We start from the raw sequence: 20,425 nt of genomic DNA, 5'->3' as shown, positions 1-20,425 counted from the left end.
TTGTCACTCGAATTAATCGATTAGAATAAGTCAATCATTCATCTCTTGATTCATCACATATGCTTAAAATATATTTTTAAAATTATTGGAGGGTTGTTTGATAACTTTAGGAAAGTTCAATAGTTATTTAATTGTTGTCTTATTAGGACGAAGGACATTTATTTGTGAGAGTTTTATTGAATTGAGCTTATCATGACCTAAGGAGTTTTGTATTGAAAAAGTGATATCTAGCGAAGTCCACACACATCCAACCTATATGCTGCGATCGTTTCGCTGGTGGTTTAAGCCAGCTCATCAAGCATATTTAGATGTGGTGCTAGATAAAGGCTGACTTTGAAAACTTGTATATATACTAAACTTATTGCAAATTTGCAGTTGTGAAGTATTTTTGATGCCTTTTTATACCCTCAGCCTTTAGGCTAAAGAGGGTATTTACACTTTGATACGACCAAAAATGTGCCTCATCGAAATAATGGTTTAGTTTGTACGATATCCGTTTCAGACAATTTTGAGTAGATCTAGCAATGTCCGTCCGTCTGTCTGTCTGTCCGTCTGTCTGGCTGGCTGGTGCGCACGATAACTCTCGAACGGATCAATCGATTCGGTTCAAATTTTGGGTATCGAAATATTTTGTCCAGATTCGATTTAAGTTCGTAGATGGGCCATATAGGTCCACTCCTTCAGGTACCTCCCCCACAAATGTTCAAAAATTGTCGCAAAACTTGTGCGCACGATAACTCTTGCAGGGAATAACCGATTTAGTCCATATTTTGCACATCGTGTAATTTCTACCAAACTTAGATGAGGTTCCAATATGGACTCAATCGGTCCACTCCTTCGGGTACCTCCCACACAAAATTTCGGAAAAGTTCAGTTTAGGACCTGGTCTCGAATCGCTTTGATCCATCCTTTGCACATTATGAAATTTCTACCAGACTTAGATGAGGTTCCAATATGGACTCAATCGGTAAACTCCTTCGAGTACCTCCCACACAAAATTTCGGAAAAGTTCAGTTTAGGACCTGCTCTCGAATCGCCTTGGTTTTTGTTGTAACATCTTGTATTCACTGTTCCCTATACGAAGGTACAAGTTTCATCAGGGGCAAGTCCATACTTCCCGAGAAAATGGCAGGAAAGTTGCAAAAAGCCCCTATGACACCTTGTGTAGTGGTAGGAGCGCAAGATAACTCTCGAAAGGATCTGTCGATTCGGTCCAAAATTTGGCCTTCGTAATGTTTTACCAAAACATAGTTTAAATTCGAAGATGGGCTATATCGGTCCACTACTTCACGTACCTCCCCCACAGTACTTCAGAAATGTTCGGAAAATTTTTGCGCACGATAACTCTTGAAGGGAGTGACCGATGTAATCCATACTTTGCACATCCTAATATATCTACCAGATATAGATCAGGTTCGAATATGGACTAAATTTGTCTACTCCTTCTGGTACCTCTCACACAAAATTTCGGATAAGTTCACTATTTGCATACGCTACCACCATTACGACGGTAAAAGTTTTTTCAGTGGTAAGTCCATATTTCTTGCGAAAACAGCCTGAAAGGTGTAAAAAACCCCTATGTCACCATATGTGGTGGTCGAAGAACCGATTTGGTCCAACATTTGGTCTTCGTCATATTATATCCAAACTTAAGCACATGGGCAATACCGGTCAACAACTTTCGGTACTTCTCCCCAATATTTAAAATATATCACTTTGGATCTCCTAATATTTTATCAAAATTTAGTTAAACTTCTAAAATGGCCAATAAAGGTCCTCCCTAAGAGTACCTGCCCTACAAAAGTTCAACATTTGTGTCTTAGCGCAGTTAATTCCTATTCCACATTATTGTCGGCAAGTTCAAATGTCCAAAAAGGGCCAAATTCTGAAGAGACCTGAAATACATTCGATCTGTCCGGAGGTAAAAGTTTCGCTTCACTTTGGCTGAGGGTATATATCTGTCGGCAAAGCCGACTGACACTTTTTTACTTGTTTTACTATCAAGTCAGCCTAGTGTCTCTGGTCTTCCTAGTATCCTTCTTCAATACACACACATATACAATCGAAGACTTTTTTCATGGATTGTATTGCCTTCCAGTTCAGAAGTTTGATAGATTGGCAGTGGCTTAGAACGCTAAGAACTCGACAACATTGTCTGTTTGTTGTTTCTGATTTCGAAAAGTTCCAATAAGATGTTTGTGTCATAAGATAAAAATTGGTTCTCTCCTCAGCCGAATATTGACAGCCATAAACCATCTAACTGTGGCTGTACAAAAAAGAGCAATAGCACTAGTGGTTAAATGTATTTTGACATTTTCAGGAGTTTGTGGGGTTGTGTACAGTATTTACCAACAAATGAAAAAATGTCAGTCGGCTTTGCCGACAGATATATACCCTCAGCGAATGTGAAGTGAAACTTTCACCTGCGGACAGATGGAATGTATTTAAGGTCTCTTCGGAATTTTGTGGCCCTTTTTGGACATTTGAACTTGCCGACAAAAATGTGAATTAGGAATTAACTGCACTAAGACACAAATGTTGGACTTTTGTGGGGGAGGTACCCTTAGGGAGAACCGATATGGGACATTTTAGAAATTAAACTAAATTTTGACAAAATATTAGGAGATCCAAAGTTTGGACCAAATTGGTCAAATGATATCGTCCTAGCATTTTAGTGACATTTGACATATTGGGGAGAAGTACCGGAACTTGTGGACCGGTATTCCCGCATGAATGTTGGACCAAATCGGTTGAACAGTTCGTTCTCTCCGACCGCCACATATGGTGACATAGGGGGTTTGTACACCTCTCGGGCTGTTTTCCCAAGAAATATGTGCTCGCCCTTGAAAAAACGTTTACCGTCTAATGGAGGTAGCGAATGCAAATCGATTAAAAACAAATAAAAGTGATTCGAGAGCTGGGCCCTATTCCTCGAAACAACTTATCGCTTTTCATTTTGCACTTATCAAAAAGTAGTTATTTTGAAAAGTGATAACCTTTTTTTGTTCCACAAAATTACTTTTCAATTTCCCTTGCACTTAGCAAATTTGTCTATCACTGTTTTTTTAGCACAGTTGTTCTGCTCTCTTGCTCAATTTTTCCGCCATATTGGTAAGTCTCTCAGTTCTCTTGCAAAGTGTGAATGATATTTGATCGACAAAACGTTTTATCATCTTTGCATTATTTTTTACTTGGCAATAATAAATAAGACATGTAAAATTGAGACGAGCGAAAAAATGAAAAGAAACTGATATTATTAAAACTAAATAAAATAAAAAATTAATTAAATTAAATTAAACTGAAATAAAATGAAATAAAATAAAATAAAATAAAATAAAATAAAATAAAATAAAATAAAATAAAATAAAATAAAATAAAATAAAATAAAATAAAATAAAATAAAATAAAATAAAATAAAATAAAATAAAATAAAATAAAATAAAATAAAATAAAATAAAATAAAATAAAATAAAATAAAATAAAATAAAATAAAATAAAATAAAATAAAATAAAATAAAATAAAATAAAATAAAATAAAATAAAATAAAATAAAATAAAATAAAATAAAATAAAATAAAATAAAATAAAATAAAATAAAATAAAATAAAATAAAATAAAATAAAATAAAATAAAATAAAATAAAATAAAATAAAATAAAATAAAATAAAATAAAATAAAATAAAATAAAATAAAATAAAATAAAATAAAATAAAATAAAATAAAATAAAATAAAATAAAATAAAATAAAATAAAATAAAATAAAATAAAATAAAATAAAATAAAATAAAATAAAATAAAATAAAATAAAATAAAATAAAATAAAATAAAATAAAATAAAATAAAATAAAATAAAATAAAATAAAATAAAATAAAATAAAATAAAATAAAATAAAATAAAATAAAATAAAATAAAATAAAATAAAATAAAATAAAATAAAATAAAATAAAATAAAATAAAATAAAATAAAATAAAATAAAATAAAATAAAATAAAATAAAATAAAATAAAATAAAATAAAATAAAATAAAATAAAATAAAATAAAATAAAATAAAATAAAATAAAATAAAATAAAATAAAATAAAATAAAATAAAATAAAATAAAATAAAATAAAATAAAATAAAATAAAATAAAATACAATAAAATTAAGCGAAATAAAACAAGTAAAAAGCGTTATGTTCGGCATAGAGTAATTAGTTTTCTTTCTCCACAAAGTGGAGAAGTTACTTGCCAAATTATAACTAATTCGTTCTAGAAATGTATCTAAAAACCTTAAAATAGCTGAAATCGGACGGTACTGGTATATGGGGGCTATAAAAAAACGTAGACCTATATCCATAATTTTTTGTGGAGACGTTTCTTGGTGATTGACTGAATTATACCTAATTCGGCCTGGAAATGTAGCTAATAACCCCAAAGTAGCTGAAATTGGGCAGTATATGGGGGCTATAATAAAAGATGGGCCTATGTCGGTAAGTTTTGGAAGCATATTATAACTACTTCGTTCTGAAAATGTAGCTAAAAACCTTAAAATAGCAGAAATCGACGGCACTGCTATATGGGGGCTATAACAAAAGTCAACTTCCAACTTGATTTAAGACACGTGTGAACAGCATTTCATCCCCCTATCTCAACTCGTTCGGAAGATAGCGTGATTACAACAGACGGACGGACGGATGTGGTTAAATCAACTTAGAATTTAACGCTGATCATAAATATATGTATATACCTTATAGGGTCGCAAATGATTATTTCGATGAGTTACAAATGAAATGACAAACCTAATATACCCTCCATATTGTGGTGGAGGGTATAGCAATAAATAAAAATAGTCCCTCAAATAGAGTTTAGTCTAAATGTAAAATCGAGAAACATCGATTTGTGGGGTTGTTCGCAGGGTGGAAGTTCGGAATGGGGTTGTTCGTAGGGTCGAATTTCGGATAGTGAGAGTTCGAAGTAGGATGGTTGATTCAGAGGGTAGAAGTTCGGAAAAATCTTTACAATTTCTTGTCATAACCGTGTTTTCACTATTTCCGAACAAAATCTCGCTTTAACAATGTACATTGGCAAAGAGAACGTTTACCTCGCAAATTTAAGGCAAACTTATCAAAATTTGATCTACAAAATCAAAATGCAGAGTTTTCTGTGGAACGAAAGAGCAAATTTTTTTGCAAAATCTTAGCAAAATACTCTTTGCCGTTACAACTTTTCACTTAGCAGAAATAACGTTTGTGGAACAGAAATCAAAAAAAGAGCTAAATTTTTTTGAAAAGTAAGCAAACTCACTTTATGATTAGCAACTTATCACTTATCAAAAATAATTGTTCTGTGGAACACTTAACTTTGAGAATTGTCAAAAATATTGATAAGTGCAAAATGAAAAGTTCATAACTTGTTTCGTGGAATAGGGCCCAGGTCTTAAAGTTAACTTATCCGAAATTTTGTGTGAGAGGAACCAGAAGGAGGAGACAAATATAGTCCATATTCGAAACTGATCAATATCTGGTAGATATATTAGGATGTGCAAAGTATGGATTACATCAGTCACTCCCTTCAAAAGTTATCATGCGCACAATTTTTCCGAACATTTTTAAACTTTTGTGGGGGAGGTACCTGAAGGAGTGGACCGATATGGCTTATCTTCGAATTTAAACTAGGTTTGGACAAAATATTACGAGGCCAAATTTTGGACCGAATCTGCAGATCTGTTCGAGAGTTATCTTGCGCTCCAACCACTACACACGGTGTCATAGGGGCACTTTGCAACTTTTAGGCTATTTTCTCAGGAAGTATGGACTTGCCCCTGATAAAACTTGTACCGACGTATGGGGGCCAGTGAATACTGGTTGGTGCAACAAAAATCAAAGCGATTAGCGAGCAGGTCCTAAACTGAACTTTTTCGAAATTTTGTGTGGGAGGTACCCGAAGGCGTGGTCCGATTAAGTCCATATTGGAACCTCAATTAAGTCTGGTAGAAATATCACGATGTGCAAAGAATGGACCAAGTCGGTTACTTCCTTCAAGAGTTATCGTGCGCACAAATTTTCCGAACATTTCCGAACTTTTGAGGGGGAGGTACCGGAAGAAGTGGACCGATATAACCCATCTTCGAACTTAAACTATGTTTGGACAAAATATTGCGATAGCCAACTCTTGGACCAAATCGGTTCATCCGTTCGAGAGTTATCGTGCGCACCAGCCAGCCAGACAGACGGACGGACATTGCTAAATCGACTCCAAATTGTCTGAAACACATTTCATCCAAACATACTTGGGGTCTAAAACCATTATTTCGATGAGGCACATTTTGCCCGTATGAAACTGTATATACCCTCGTTAGCATAAATGCTGATGGTATAAAAATCAGTCGGTTTGCCGACATAGATTTACCCTCAGCCTATGTGAATTGAAATTTTCATCACAGATAGATCAAATGTATTTAGGATATTTTATGAATTTTGTGGCACTTTTTGGACATTTGAAGTTGCCGACAAAAATGTGGATTAGGATTGAAGTTCAAAAATGTTGCGGAGGAGTTACTTGAAGGAATGGACCTACATAGTCCATTATGGAAGTGGATCTGTTTGTGGGAGTCATATCTTTTCGATAGATATCGCGCCCACTAGTCATTTCAGTGGGTCATCACACAACTTTTCGACCTGTATGTCAGGAATTATGGACTTGTCCACCGAAAACATAATATCGTTGTAAATAGGACCACACCGAACTGCAACGGTATACATTTCCAAAGGATCGTCGAACAGACCCTAAACTGCACTTAGACACAAATGTTAAACTTTTGTGGGGGAGGTACCCTCAGGCACCCTCATTTTAGAAGTTAAACTAAATTTGGACAAAATATTAGGAGATCCAAAGTTTGGACCAAATTTGTTCAAGAGATATCGTGCATACCATTTAATTGAAATTTTTTAAATATCCGGGGAAGTACCGGAAGTTGTGGACCGGTATTGTCCATCTTCGAACTGAAACTATGACAAAATATGACGAAGGTAAAATTTTTGACCAAATCGGTTAGTTCGAGAGTTATCGTGCGCTCCAACCACTACACACGGTGTCATAGGTTTTTTTTTGCAACTTTCAGGCTATTTTCTCAGGAAGTATGGGCTTGCCCCTGATGAAACTTATACCGTCGTATGGGGGCAGCGAATATAAGTTCGAAAATGTTCAAAAAATTGTGCGCACGATAACTCTTGGAGGGAGTAACCGATTAGGTCCATACTTTGCCCATCGTGATATGTGTACCAGACTTAGATAAGGTTTCAATATAGACTCAATCGGTCCACTCCTTCGGGTTTGTACCACACAAGATTTCGGAAAAGTTCAGGTTAGGGCCATCTCTCGAATCGCTTTAATTTTTGCTTTAGCAACTTGTATTCATTGCCACCCATACGACGGTATAAGTTTCATCAGGCGCAAGTCCATAGCCTGAAAGTTGCAAAAAAACCATATGACACGGTGTGAGGTGGTTGGACGCAAGATAACTCTCGAACGGGTCTGCCGATTCGGTCCAAAATTTGGCCTTAGTAATATTTTGTCCAAACATATTTTAAATTCGACGATAAGCCATATCGGCCCACTCCTTCATGTGCGTTCCCCACAAAAGTTAAAAATGTTTGGTAAATTGTTCGTACGGTAACTCTTGAAGGGAATGGCCGAATTGGTCCATACTTTACACATCCTAATATATCTACCAGATATAGATCAGGTTCAAATATGGACTATATTTGTCAACTCCATGCGGTACCTCCCACACAAAATTTCGGATAAGTTCACTTTAAGACCTGATATGGAATCACTTTGATTTTTGTAGAAACAACTTGCATTCGCTGCCTCAATTGCGATGGTAAAAGTTTTTTCAGGGGCAACTCCATACTTCTTGAACAAACACCCCGAAGGGTGTAAAAACCCCCTATGGTGTAAAAACCTACTACATAAGCTGGAGATCCATTCTTTTTAGTATCTCCTCCGCAAAACTTTTGATCTTTAATATTAATCAACATTTGTGTCGGTTCAAACGCCCAGAATTTTTAAAACCCCCTAAATACATGCGTTTTTTGGGAAAAAATTGTTTCAATATGCACAGGCTGAGGGTATATCTCTGTCGGCAAAGCCGACTGATACTTTTTTACTTGTTTTTATTTATATAGATATATGGATTATATGAAAACACAAGGAGTATTTTTCTCAATTTTTTGAAAAAATCTTACATTATTCTTAACCAAACTACCCGTAATATGACATTTGAGGTTCCCCGCATGAACATGTTTTGGTATAGGCCCCATATAACGTAACCTCTCGGTTTTCGATAGTTTGAGAACTTAAGCTACATTTTTAAAATTGGTAACGTAGGACCATGTTTTTTATAGCCAATTTTCCGGCTGAACTACTCGTTATTTGACATTTGAAGTTCCCCGTAGTCACGATCCTTCTCCACAAACAGTGACTCCCGATATTCAGTATTTTGACAGTTTACGCTACATTTTTCAAATAAATTCCCCGTTATTTGACATTTGGGGTCCCCAACAGTCACTAATCCACTCCACCAAAAATTGTCAACATATGTAGGTGCATGCTATGGTATAACCCCCATATATCGCCACCTGCCGAATTTCGGTATTTTAAGCATTTTTAGCAGCACTGATAAGAAAACCAGTAGACCAATGATACCAGAGGAACTTCGAGTAGCAGCATGGGTGTAGCCAGGAATAGCTAGGGAAGGGCAGCAGCCCCATCCCCCCTAGATGCTTCAAAACAGTTCATTTGTATGCAAAAAATTATATATTACGAAAAAACAAGCATTTCCACGCCGCACCACACAAGTTTTTCTTCAAAGTTCTTCTTAAAGAGACTTGACTTTATAAACCGTATAAAATTACATCTATTACAGCCTTAAATTTTTAGATTTTTCGGTCTCTGTTCTAAGAAATTCTTTACAAAATTATTTAAAAAAAAAACTTTACCCTACTTGACATAACGCCCTCGGCTATATGACATACCCTAAGACAATATACTCCTTAGTATTATGATCCTTGATTTTTTGTCCAATCCGAGCAACAGAACAATGATAAATGTCCATTTGTTTGTCGTAATTTGAATCACAGTTATGCAAATTAAATGCTAGAAACTGTCCAGTAAACAACAATAAAAACAGCAACAACAAGAGTGCAAAACAAGGGTATTAAACGCCGCGGGACATTTGAAGTAAAATCCTTTGAGATCAGTCTTGTTATCGTTGACACTAAAAACAATTGCCATAGAGTTCAACACGCATACACACACACTTTTGTTTCTATCCGTATGTTATTTTGAGCGGCTTCCCAGCAAACCAAAATCGGAAGAAACATCAGAGGTCGGACCGAATTCGGTCCGAAAGTCGGATGAAACGTCCGAGTTCGGATCCGAATTCGGTCCGAACTCTGTCCGAAAGTCATATGGAGTGGTTGACGTGTTCTCTGACCGAAATTCGGATGAAAATCGGATGTTTTAGCCGACTTTCGGACCGAATTCGGTCCGAACTCTGATGAACTGTCGTATAAATTTCTGATTTATTTACCGACTATCGGACAGATATCGGTCCGAATTCGGAAGTAAAATTTTATGAAATTCGAAAGTGTTTGTCGACTTTCGGACCGAATTTGGTCCGAAGTCTGATGAACTATCGTATGAACTTCTGATTTATTTACCAATATTCGACAGAATTTGTTTCTATTATTAACAGATGTTGAAAATACACAGTTAATTCATGAAATATCCAAATCCTATAAAAGGTTATCTATTATAAACATATTAAAGGTTTTAATATCATCTTATGCTGTGTTAAACTTGGTGGAAAAACAAACTGTGGAGAACAACAAATGCGTCAACACAATCTGTGAAATATGTAAAACAATTGTTATTAATATATAAAAAAAATACATGTCTTCACATGCAAAAAAATTTGATACACATAAAAGTGTTCAGAAACTTAAATTTGGTCATATACAAATATAAAACATACGACTTTCCACGGAATAGTGTTGAAGTTTGACGAAGAAAATTTTTACTTTCATTACCTTAATAAAAATAAAGAAATATGTATGCAACCGATCACTATGAATAACATTTAAACACTATTATGCATCAACACGCATAACAAAAATAAACCAAATTTGTCCTCCGATACAGAAATTAAAACCCGAGCACTCAATTTTTCGTTCGAACTGCATCAACAATTACACTTTCTTTTCTTTCTGCTTATTTACAAGTTTAAAAGTTCGTCAGACTAGTCGGACAGAGTTCGGACCGAAGTCGGTCAGACGCGTCGGAAAAAACTTCCGACTTTGAGCAGACGCGTCGGACGTCCGACATTGTGTTTGCTGGGTTTGAGCACAAGTGTGTGTGTGTGCATAAAACATTTAAATGAAGTCCAGCTGAGGTGTGTCCAAAGAGGCGATAATACAACAATCGTTACAGGCATTTATGCAAATCCTGAACACGTACAACGTACGGAAAATAGCAAATATGTGAAGGATGAAAAACAAAATGAATGTCCAGTGACTTGCGTGAGGATGTGTGGGCATTCAATGTGTGAGTGTGTGTGTGCGTGGGTGTTTGTCTGCTGAGTGCTGGTGATGGTGGTGTGAAATGCTAAAATCAATCAATTCTTATCTGACTTGAGGCAATGTGACAAATGTCACATCATAGCCACATTTCCCACCCAAGGCTTCTTCAATTCTTCATTATTGTTACCATGACTGGGCAGCACAACCAATTCAAATTACCACCACATGTTATGGGATGGGGGAGGTTAACAAGTATGCCATGAGATTAAGAGGATAATTGCAGGCCATGTTTGTATAGCATAACCTCACCTACATTCATCACTAATCTCGACCAATGACTAGAACGAACAACATGAATTTCAGCTGAGTAATCATGGCGATTCAATGAAATCTACATATAATGAAGATAAATGATGAAATTTTCACACATGTGAACATCGAACATACCAATATGTGGAAGATTCAGTTCGAACTGAAAGCTTGAACTGTCAACATGACCATAACTAGGAGGGTAATGTTTGGTCAAAGCAAAGCAAACAGTACAAAGTGTGAAAAAAATCTATTTTTTAATTCAATCACACTTCAACCATTCGCAACCAGTTATAATTGTTCAGCATTCCTTTTTAGTTTCGATTGGCATTTTTATGCTGGACACTTTTCCCCACTTCACTCACAAGGGACCAATGTCAATATTCATATTCAATTCAAAAAAGATCTTCAAAAAAACGAAAAAAAGAACCAACTAATTCAATTTTACCCTACCACAAATATTCCATTTATATTTCAAGGGTTATTCTGGTTGTCCAGCGAAAAAAGCAAACGAACAACGAATATCAACAGAAAGAGCAAATCAATTTTTTTGTTAATTTCACTTCTCACTTTCTCCGTGTTTCGCATTGACCGAATCCATTCAAAGTAACCTAGCAATGATTGACCTTTTTGGATTGATGCGTGTTAAGAGGGAAGTTTTCTGTTGTTTTCAATTTCGGTTTTTTAAGAAAATAAATATTTATATTTCAAATTTAAAACGTGTGAAAGTTTTAATAAAACATGGATTGATTAAAGTAAGAAATTATTTACTTACGATTATAGTTGTATGCCACAGAGCATGAAAGAGTTGCAGTTGAACACATGAAAAATTTCGAGATTCCATATGTCACCATACATATCTATCGTTGTATCTCGATACGTTTAACACGTTCGCGGACACCCAATTTTTTCAGAAGTTAGTTTTTTTGTATTTATTAAGTAATTATTAGTCCTATTACAATTTTTTATTTATTATATTATGGATATTGATAAAATTAATAGTACTATGTACTTTAATCGCAAAAACGTACGATTGTATAGAAGTAAATGATAAAAAATTGACTTTGCAAATGAATGCTATAGCATTCACGTCCGCGAACGTGTTAATCATACTGACGTCGCACAGTGTCACGACCGTGGGCAAAAAAGGTCAAAATCAAGTACTTCGAAATACAAATTTATTGATGAGAATTTAAAGTAAACATTTCAATTTGAAGGAATTTGAATTATGGTATTGATTCAAATCCGATAATTGTTGGAAATATGTATTTTTGTCCTTATTTTACTAAAATTATCACGGTGCTCTTGAATCAAATTTAAATGGAAGGTGCTTACACCTGGGACGTTTTTGCGGATTCTGAAACTACAATGTTCATAGATGAGAAAAATCAAAAAAACAAAAAAACAAGTAAAAAAGAATCAGTCGGCTTTGCCGACAGAGTTATACCATCAGCCTATGTGAATTGAAATATAAATCTACGGACAGATCGAATGTATTTCGGGTCTTTTTAGAATTTTGTGGCCATTTCGTACCTTTGAACTTGCCGACGATAATGTGGATTAGGATTAAAGTTTTGGGGAGGGGCTACTTAAATGAATAGACGACATAGGAAGTGGATCTGATTTTGAGAGTCATATATTTTTGATATATATTGGTCACAATAGTTATTTCAGTGGGTCATCTTATAACTTTGGACCCGTATGCCAGGAAGCATGGACTTGTCCACAGAAAACATAATATGACTGTAAACAGCAGGACCACAATGAACAGAGACCCTAAACTGCATTTTGACACGAATGTTGAACTTTTGTGGGGGAGGTACCCTATGTGGAAGAAGAAGTTTTCGTGCTCTCCAGCGACTACATATAGGGGCTGTTTCCTCAAGAAGTAAGGACTTGCCCTGAAAAAACATTTATCGTCGTAATTGAGGTAGCGAATGCAAGTTGCTTCAACAGAATCAAAGGGTCTCGACAGCAGGTCTTAAAGTGAACCTCTCCGAAATTTTGGGAGGGAGGTACCCGAGGGATTGGAAAAATATAGTCCATATTTAAACCTGTCTGTCTGTCCTGCTGGGTGGAGCGCACGATAACTCTCGAACGGATGAACCGATTCGGTTCAAATTTTGGTTTCGTAATATTTTTCCCAAACTTAGTTTAAGTTCGAAGATGAGCTATATCGGTCCACTCCTTCCGGTACCCCCCCCCCCCCCCACAAATGTTCGAAAAGTTTGTGCGCACGATAACTCTTGAAGGGAGTGACCGATTTGGTCCATACATTGTATAGCATAAACTTTCTACCAGAGTAATATGAGGTTTCAATACGGTCTCAATAGGTCCACTCCTTCGGGTACCTCCCACACAAAATTTCGGAAAAGTTCAGTTTAGGGCCATCTCTCGAATCGCTTTGATTTTTGTTTTAGCAACTTGTATTCACTGCCCTCCATACGACGGTACAAGTTTCATCATGGGCAAGTCCATACTTCCTGGGAAAATAGGATGAAAGTTGCAAAAAACCCCTATGACACCGTGTGCGGTTGTTGGAGCGCAAGATAACTCTAGAACGGATCTGCCGATTCGGTCCAAAATTTGGCCTAGTAATATTTTGTCCAAACATAGTTTAAGTTTGAAGATAAGCCATATCGGTCCACTCCATCCGGTACCTCCCAAACAAAATTTCGTATAAGTTCACTTTAAGACCTAATATCGAATCACTTTGATTTTTGTTGAAGAAACTTGCATTCGCTGCCGCAATTACGATGGTAAAAATTTTTTTAGGGGCAAGTCCATACTTCTTGAGAAAACAGCCCGAAGAGTGTAAAAACCCCCTATGGCATCATATGTTGTGGCTGGAGATCCACTTCCATAACGGTCAATGTCGACACATTCCTATTAGTAGCTCCTCCGCAAAACTTTTGATCTTTAATCCTAATCAACATTTTTGCCAGTTCAAACGCCCAAAAGTTTTAAAACCCCCTAAATACATACTTATTTTGGGAAAAAATTGTTTCAATATACACAGGCTGAGGGTATATCTCTGTCGGCAAAGCCGACTGATAATTTTTTACTTGTTATACCCTCAGCATTTATGCTAACGAGGGTATATACACTTTCATACGGGAAAAATGTGCCTCATCGAAATAATGGTTTTAGACCCCAAGTATGTTTGGACGAAATGTGTTTCAGACAATTTGGAGTCGATTGAGCAATGTCCGTCCGTCTGTCTGTCTGTCTGTCTGGCTGGAGCGCACGATAACTCTCGTACGGATTAACCCATTCGGTTCAAATTTTGGCTTTCGTAATATTTTACCCAAACTTAGTTTAAGTTCGAAGATGGGCTATATCGGTCCACTCATTCCGGTACCTCCCCCCCACAAAAGTTCGAAAATGTTCGGAAAATTTATGCGCACGGTAACTCATGAAGGGAGTAACCGATTTGGTCCATACTTTGCACATCGTGGAATGTGTACCAGACTTAGATATGGCTTCAATATGGACTCAATCGGTCCACTCCTTCGGGGAGCTCCCACACAAAATTTCGGAAAAGTTCAGTTTAGGGCCATCTCTCGAATCGCTTTGATTTTTGTTTTAGCAACTTGTATTCACTGCCCTCCATACGACGGTACAAGTTTCTTCAGGGGCAAGTCCATACTTCCTGAGAAAATAGCCCGAAAGTTGCAAAAAAAACCCCTATGACACCGTGTGAGGTGGTTGGAGCGCAAGAAAACTCTCGAACGGATCTGCCGATTCGGTCCAAAATTTGGCCTTAGTAATATTTTGTCCAAACATAGTTTGAGTTTGAAGAAAAGCCATATCAGTCCACTCCTTCAGGTACCTCCCCCACAAAACTTCAAAAATGTTCGGAAAAATTTTGCGCACGATAACTCTTGAAGGGAGTGACCGATGTAATCTATACTTTGCACATCCTAATATATCTACCAGATATAGAACACGTTAGAATATGGACTATATATGTCTACTCCTTCTGGTACCTCTTACACAAAATTTCGGATAAGTTCACTTTAAGACCTGCTCTCGAATCACTTTGATTTTTGATAAAGCTATTTGCATTCGCTACCTCCATTACGACGGTAAAAGTTTTTCCAGGGGCAAGTTCATATTTCTTGGGAAAACCCGAAAGGAGAACACGATAACTCTCGAATTGTTCAACCGATTTGGTCCAACATTTAGTCTTCGTCATATTATTTCAAAACTTAGTTTCATGGGCAATACCGGTCCACAACTTTCGGTATATCTCCCAAATATTTAAAAAAAATTCACTAAAGTGCTAGGACGATATCACTTGAATGGGGCAACCAATTTGGTCCAAACTTTGGATCTCCTAATATTTTATCAAAATTTAGTTTAACTTCTAAAATGGCCCATATCGGTCCTCCCTAAGGGTACCTGGCCTGCAATTAATTCCTAATCCACATTTTTGTCGGCATGTTCAAATGTCCAAAAAGGGCCACAAAATTCTGAAGAGACCTTAAATACATTCGATCTGTTGAGGTGAAAGTTTCGCTTCACATTGGCAGAGGGTATATATCTGTCGGCAAAGCCGAATGACAATTTTTTACTTGTTTTTACCTCATCTTGGCCGGGTGGTATACATTCTATACCATCTTCTGGGATTGGATCTGTGGTATTATTGTCTTCGCTTCTATAGGATACCAGCAGATTGGAAAAATGTTCCTTCCATATCCTGAGCACGCTATCTGTAGCTGTTACCAGATTACCTTGCTGCTCTCTACAGGAGGATGTGCCTGTACCAAAGCCATCCGTTTGATATTTCACTCTTTGGAAGAATTTTCGGACTTCATTCTGGCTCCAGTACATCTCGATTTTTTCACACTCCCGCTTTTCCATTTCTCTCCTTTTCTCCCGATATCTCTCTCGTGCGCTACACGTTGCTACTGATTGTAAAGTAGCTTTATATGCCGCATTTTTCTGCCCTTATGAATATCGAGATGATTAAATCTGGTACTGCTAACTACCATGTTTTTTGCAGCTGCAAAGTCTATCAGCCTCATACCATTGTCAGATGTTTCACTGTGGAGACTGAATTTCCAGGCTGTTGGGCCAAAGATATTCTCCTTTCCAATTTTGGCATTAAAATCGCCTAGAATGATTTTGATGTTATGGGCAGGGCAACGGTCATATGTTTCTTCTAAGCGCTCGTAAAATATATCTTTGGTCTGTTTGTCCTTTTTTCAGTGGGAGCATGAGCGCAAATAAAGCTGATGTTAAAGAATTTTGCTTTTATTCGAATTGTAGCAAGTCTTCCATTCACGGGTGTGAAGCTGGAGACCAGGTGTTTTAACCTCCGACCAACTACAAATCCGCAACCAAACTCATGCTTTGTGTCATGGCAGCTATAATACAGTGCGTCACCTTTAGGTGTTGTTGTGACGCCTTCCCAATCCATCGTATTTCCTGTATGGCAGTAATATCGGCCTAGTACTTTTCAAGTACAACTGCCAATGCGAAGACTACACCTTCTCTATAAAGAGTGCGAACATTCCAGGTGCATATTCGCCGATCATGGTCCTTAAAACGTTTGCGGGGTTCGTCAACTTTAGAGGGGTTTGTTTTTCTTTTCTTTCGTTTTTTCATAGCAGGCTGTTTTTTCTAGGGGTGGGTTACTAACCCGACGCCCAAACCCAAGTTTTTAACGTTCTTATGGGTGAACGCGCGGCACGTGTTAGCTCACTCCTTTTAACGGGTGTTAAAGGCAGTTCCCCAGGTGTCACCACGGGGAGGTCAGTGTCCACTTGAGATGAAAGAGGGACCAAGATAAATCCTGGGCTGTGCCATGTTAAAACCGGTCAGGACCGTTCCTTGGTATCTTCCATCCCCTACATCACCCACAGCCAGTATATAGTATGCCGTAAACGACTTCGAGTCGATCGGAGTAAAATTGACATTTTGGTGAGCTTATTAAATGTATAAAAATCTTGCCATGAATTTTCCGATTTTTAGAAAAAAAAAACGCTCAATTTTTTCGTTAAAATCGAAATTTTGACTTTGACAGCTCACAATTTTTTAATCGATTTTTTAAAATTATTTTTCGCTTACGCGGCCCATACATTATCAAATTTTGTTGTCAATATTTGTAGTAGTATATGTATATTTTTTAAAATTTGAGAATGTGTGTGTGAATTTTATGGATTGAGGAAAATCAAAATAGTTTTGATTTTCAAAACGAAACCCAGTCAATCCGATTAATAGGGTTATTTTTTAAATTGTTAAAAGACAATTTTGGGACTTGGAAATTTTTTTTTCTGGAGAAAAAAAAATTAACTCATCCATTTTTATACCCCCAGTATTTATGTTTCTGGAAATTTTGAGTTGATTTAGCCATGTCCGTCCGTCCGTCTGTCTGTATGGTTGGAGCGCACAATAGCTCTTAAACGGATCAACCGATTCGAACCAAATTTTGGGTATCGTAATATTTTGTCCAAACTTAGCTCAAGTCAGAAGATGGGCTATATCGGTCAACTCCTTCGGGTACCTCCCACACAAAATTCGAATTAAGTGAATTTTAAGAGCACCTCGCGGATCGTTTTGAAATTTTGTCAGCAGCTTGTCCTTGCGGCTTCCTTTACAACGGCACAACTTTTTACGGACGCAAGCCCATACTTCCTGAGGTAATGGCCTAAAGCCCCACGAAATCGTGACGGCGTTAATCAAAATGGCAAATCCACAAGATAATTCTCGCAGGGAGTTTCTGATTGGTGCAGACTTTGTACATCGTATTATTTCATCCAGTCATGTGTCAGGTTGGAATATGGACTATATCGGTCCACTCTTTCGGGTACCTTCCGCACAAAATTCGGAAAAAGCGAAGTTAAAGCTCCTCTTGGATCGTTTTGATTATTCTTTCAGTAGGTTGTCCCCATTTAGAACGGTACAATATTTTCCGGAGTAAGTCCAAACTTCCTGAGATAATGTCCCAAAGTCTCCAAAAACCCAGCCAACACATACTAAAATGGTTTTTGGGCAAGATAACTCTAAAACTTTTTCAAAAATTTCTTCCAAACTTAGTTTTACGAAACTTAATATTAATTCGAGTTATCTATGAATCAGAAGTTTGCTTACTAAAAATTGTTTGTATACTACGTCGATGATTTGGTATTGCCCCACACTGCGGTACCTACAGATTCCACGTATTTTAAAGCATATTCGTGATTGTTGTGATTAAGTTTTTTTTTTTCAATGGCTAAGGGTATATTTCCGTCAGCACAGCTGACTGATACTTTCTTACTTGTTGTCTAAATGCAGTTTAGAGTCTGTTCGAAGATCCTTTGGAAATGTATACCGATGCTGTTCGTTGTGCTCCTGTTTACGGCCATATTATGTTTTCCGTGGACAAGTCCATGCTTCCTGGCATACTGGTCCAAAAGTTATACGATGACCCACTGAAATGACTAGTGGGCGCGATATCTATGAAAAAGATATGACTCTAAAATAAGATCCACTTCCATAATGGACTATGTCGGTCCATTCCTTTATGTACCCCATATGGTACCTCCCAAATTAACCCATTTTGAAGATTATTGCGTAGAAAAAGTCAAAGTGTCATTGATATTAAACATTGTTAAAAATAAAGTGCTGTTAAACAGTTAGGATATTCTACTCCACCGGAGGAACTTAGTACTTTCAACTTGACATAACAAGTTTGGTCCAAGCAAACTTGATGCTGTTTTCACTTCTTACATATTTCTTATAATTTCCCGAGGTGGGTTACTAATCCACCACTTTAACCCTAGTTTTTATCGTTCATCCTAGACTTTGCACTTTAAGTAAAGAGACATTTCGGCAACTTGAGAGTGGACCATTTTAAGTAGGAAGCTACTATGTGTACATTCACCGATTTTATTTACAACACAATTACCAAGAATCAATTTCATTCATCTTTTTAAGAAAAACATTAAATTAATATAATAAGACAATATAATCCCACAAGCTTTTATTATTGATTTAGATATATGGGCATTCGTTCGCACAGCTACATGTTAGTGTTTTTCGTAGCAACATTAAAATTTGCATGTGTAGCCATAAAGTAAAATCTGACTTGAACTTCTTGGAAATGTTTGCGTTTCTATTAGTAGTCAACACTTGGTATTGTGCCCTCAGGGTATTTGGAGAATAAATTAAATGATTATTTATCTAATAAAGATTTCCAAGTATTGACACTATGGCTGACAATTCCCAAAGTGGTCATAAGTTATTAAATATACAAAACATAAATAAGGCTATTTATTGTCTTCATGGAAATTGTTTATTTTTACAGTGTTTTATATAACTTGCTTTGTTGTCTTTCTGTTTAGTTCGAATCTAGTAACTCATTCTTAAGACAGTTGCAGTTGACCAATGGAACTAAAACTTTTCAGATTTGGATGACAATACATGAATATAAAACCAAAACCAATATGGGTTCATTTTTTCCTATAGCCTCCTTATAACGGTACTACCCAATTTCATGTATTTTTATGATTTTATCTTCATTTTTGCCCGCATTGGCTGTAACTTGGTATTTGGATTTCCCAATTGTACAGACAGTTCCCCACCACATGGGATATGGGCCCAGGTTTTGGTATAGCCTCCATATAACATACTACCCGATTTCAGGCATATTAAAGTTATTATCTATATTTCGGCTTAAATTAGCTCTAATTTGTTTATGGGATTATTTGTGGTCAAAAAATTTAATTACTAAAAAGTGAAAAATAAAAAATAATTTAAAAAATTAAAATGAAATCTCTTAAAAAAAGCCTTGCTTTTAAATAAAAACCAAGTTTGGTTATTATTCATTTGACATTGATTACAAGAGATCTGTTGCATATTAGAGTCGATAGCATGCCACACTATTGATGTTACAGGCCCTCATTGATAGGAAAATATATTATCGGCTTAATTTTTGGAACTTGAATAAGGTGCCTGAAAACTTTTCATAATATTTTAAGCACATGACCTAGCATTGCTAACAGGTAAAGTCAATTATTTATTGGGTCGTAATCTTTTACATAAAGTTGCAAATCATATCCTGGCGGCAGAAAAATCTGTAATTTTCCTTCAATTTCTTTCATTGTTGCCCGAATTGGCTGTTACTTTATATTTGGGGTTCCCAATACTACAGAAAGTTTCCCAACAAAATTGCAAAATTGGTAAAGCCTCCATATAACGGCACCACCCGAATTCAATTTAAAGTTATTATCTACATTTCGGCCTAAATTAGCTCTAATTTGGTTATGGGGCTCTCTCGAACGAATCAACCGATTCGAACCAAATTTTGGGTATCGTAATATTTTGTCCAACCACAGTCTAATTTCGAAGATGGGCCTTATCGGTCCACTCCTTCGGGTACCTCCTCCACAAAAGTTCAACGATAACTCCCGAAGGGAGAAATTGATTTGATCCAAAATTTGCACATCCTATTTTATACAGATATATATCGAGCTCGAATATGGACTATAGCGGTCAACTCCTTCGGGTACTTCCCACACAAAATTCAGATAAAGTGAATTTTAAGAGCTCCTATCGTATCGTTTTAAT

At 36.3% G+C, this 20,425-nt stretch overlaps 1 protein-coding gene across 4 annotated transcripts in view; it reads left to right on the top strand.

The window, feature by feature from the left end:
• The window catches only part of LOC141389683 (octopamine receptor beta-3R-like), an 825,473-nt gene that overhangs the window by 632,274 nt on the left and 172,774 nt on the right, over positions 1–20,425 (top strand). The gene's annotated exons all lie outside the window — the stretch shown is intronic.

Source organism: Musca autumnalis, unplaced genomic scaffold (assembly GCF_047663935.1).
Source record: "Musca autumnalis isolate F117 unplaced genomic scaffold, ASM4766393v1 scaffold_1, whole genome shotgun sequence".
NCBI lineage: Eukaryota > Metazoa > Arthropoda > Insecta > Diptera > Muscidae > Musca > Musca autumnalis.
Note: the sequence above shows the minus strand (reverse complement) of the source record. Positions and strands in the feature narration are given on the sequence as shown.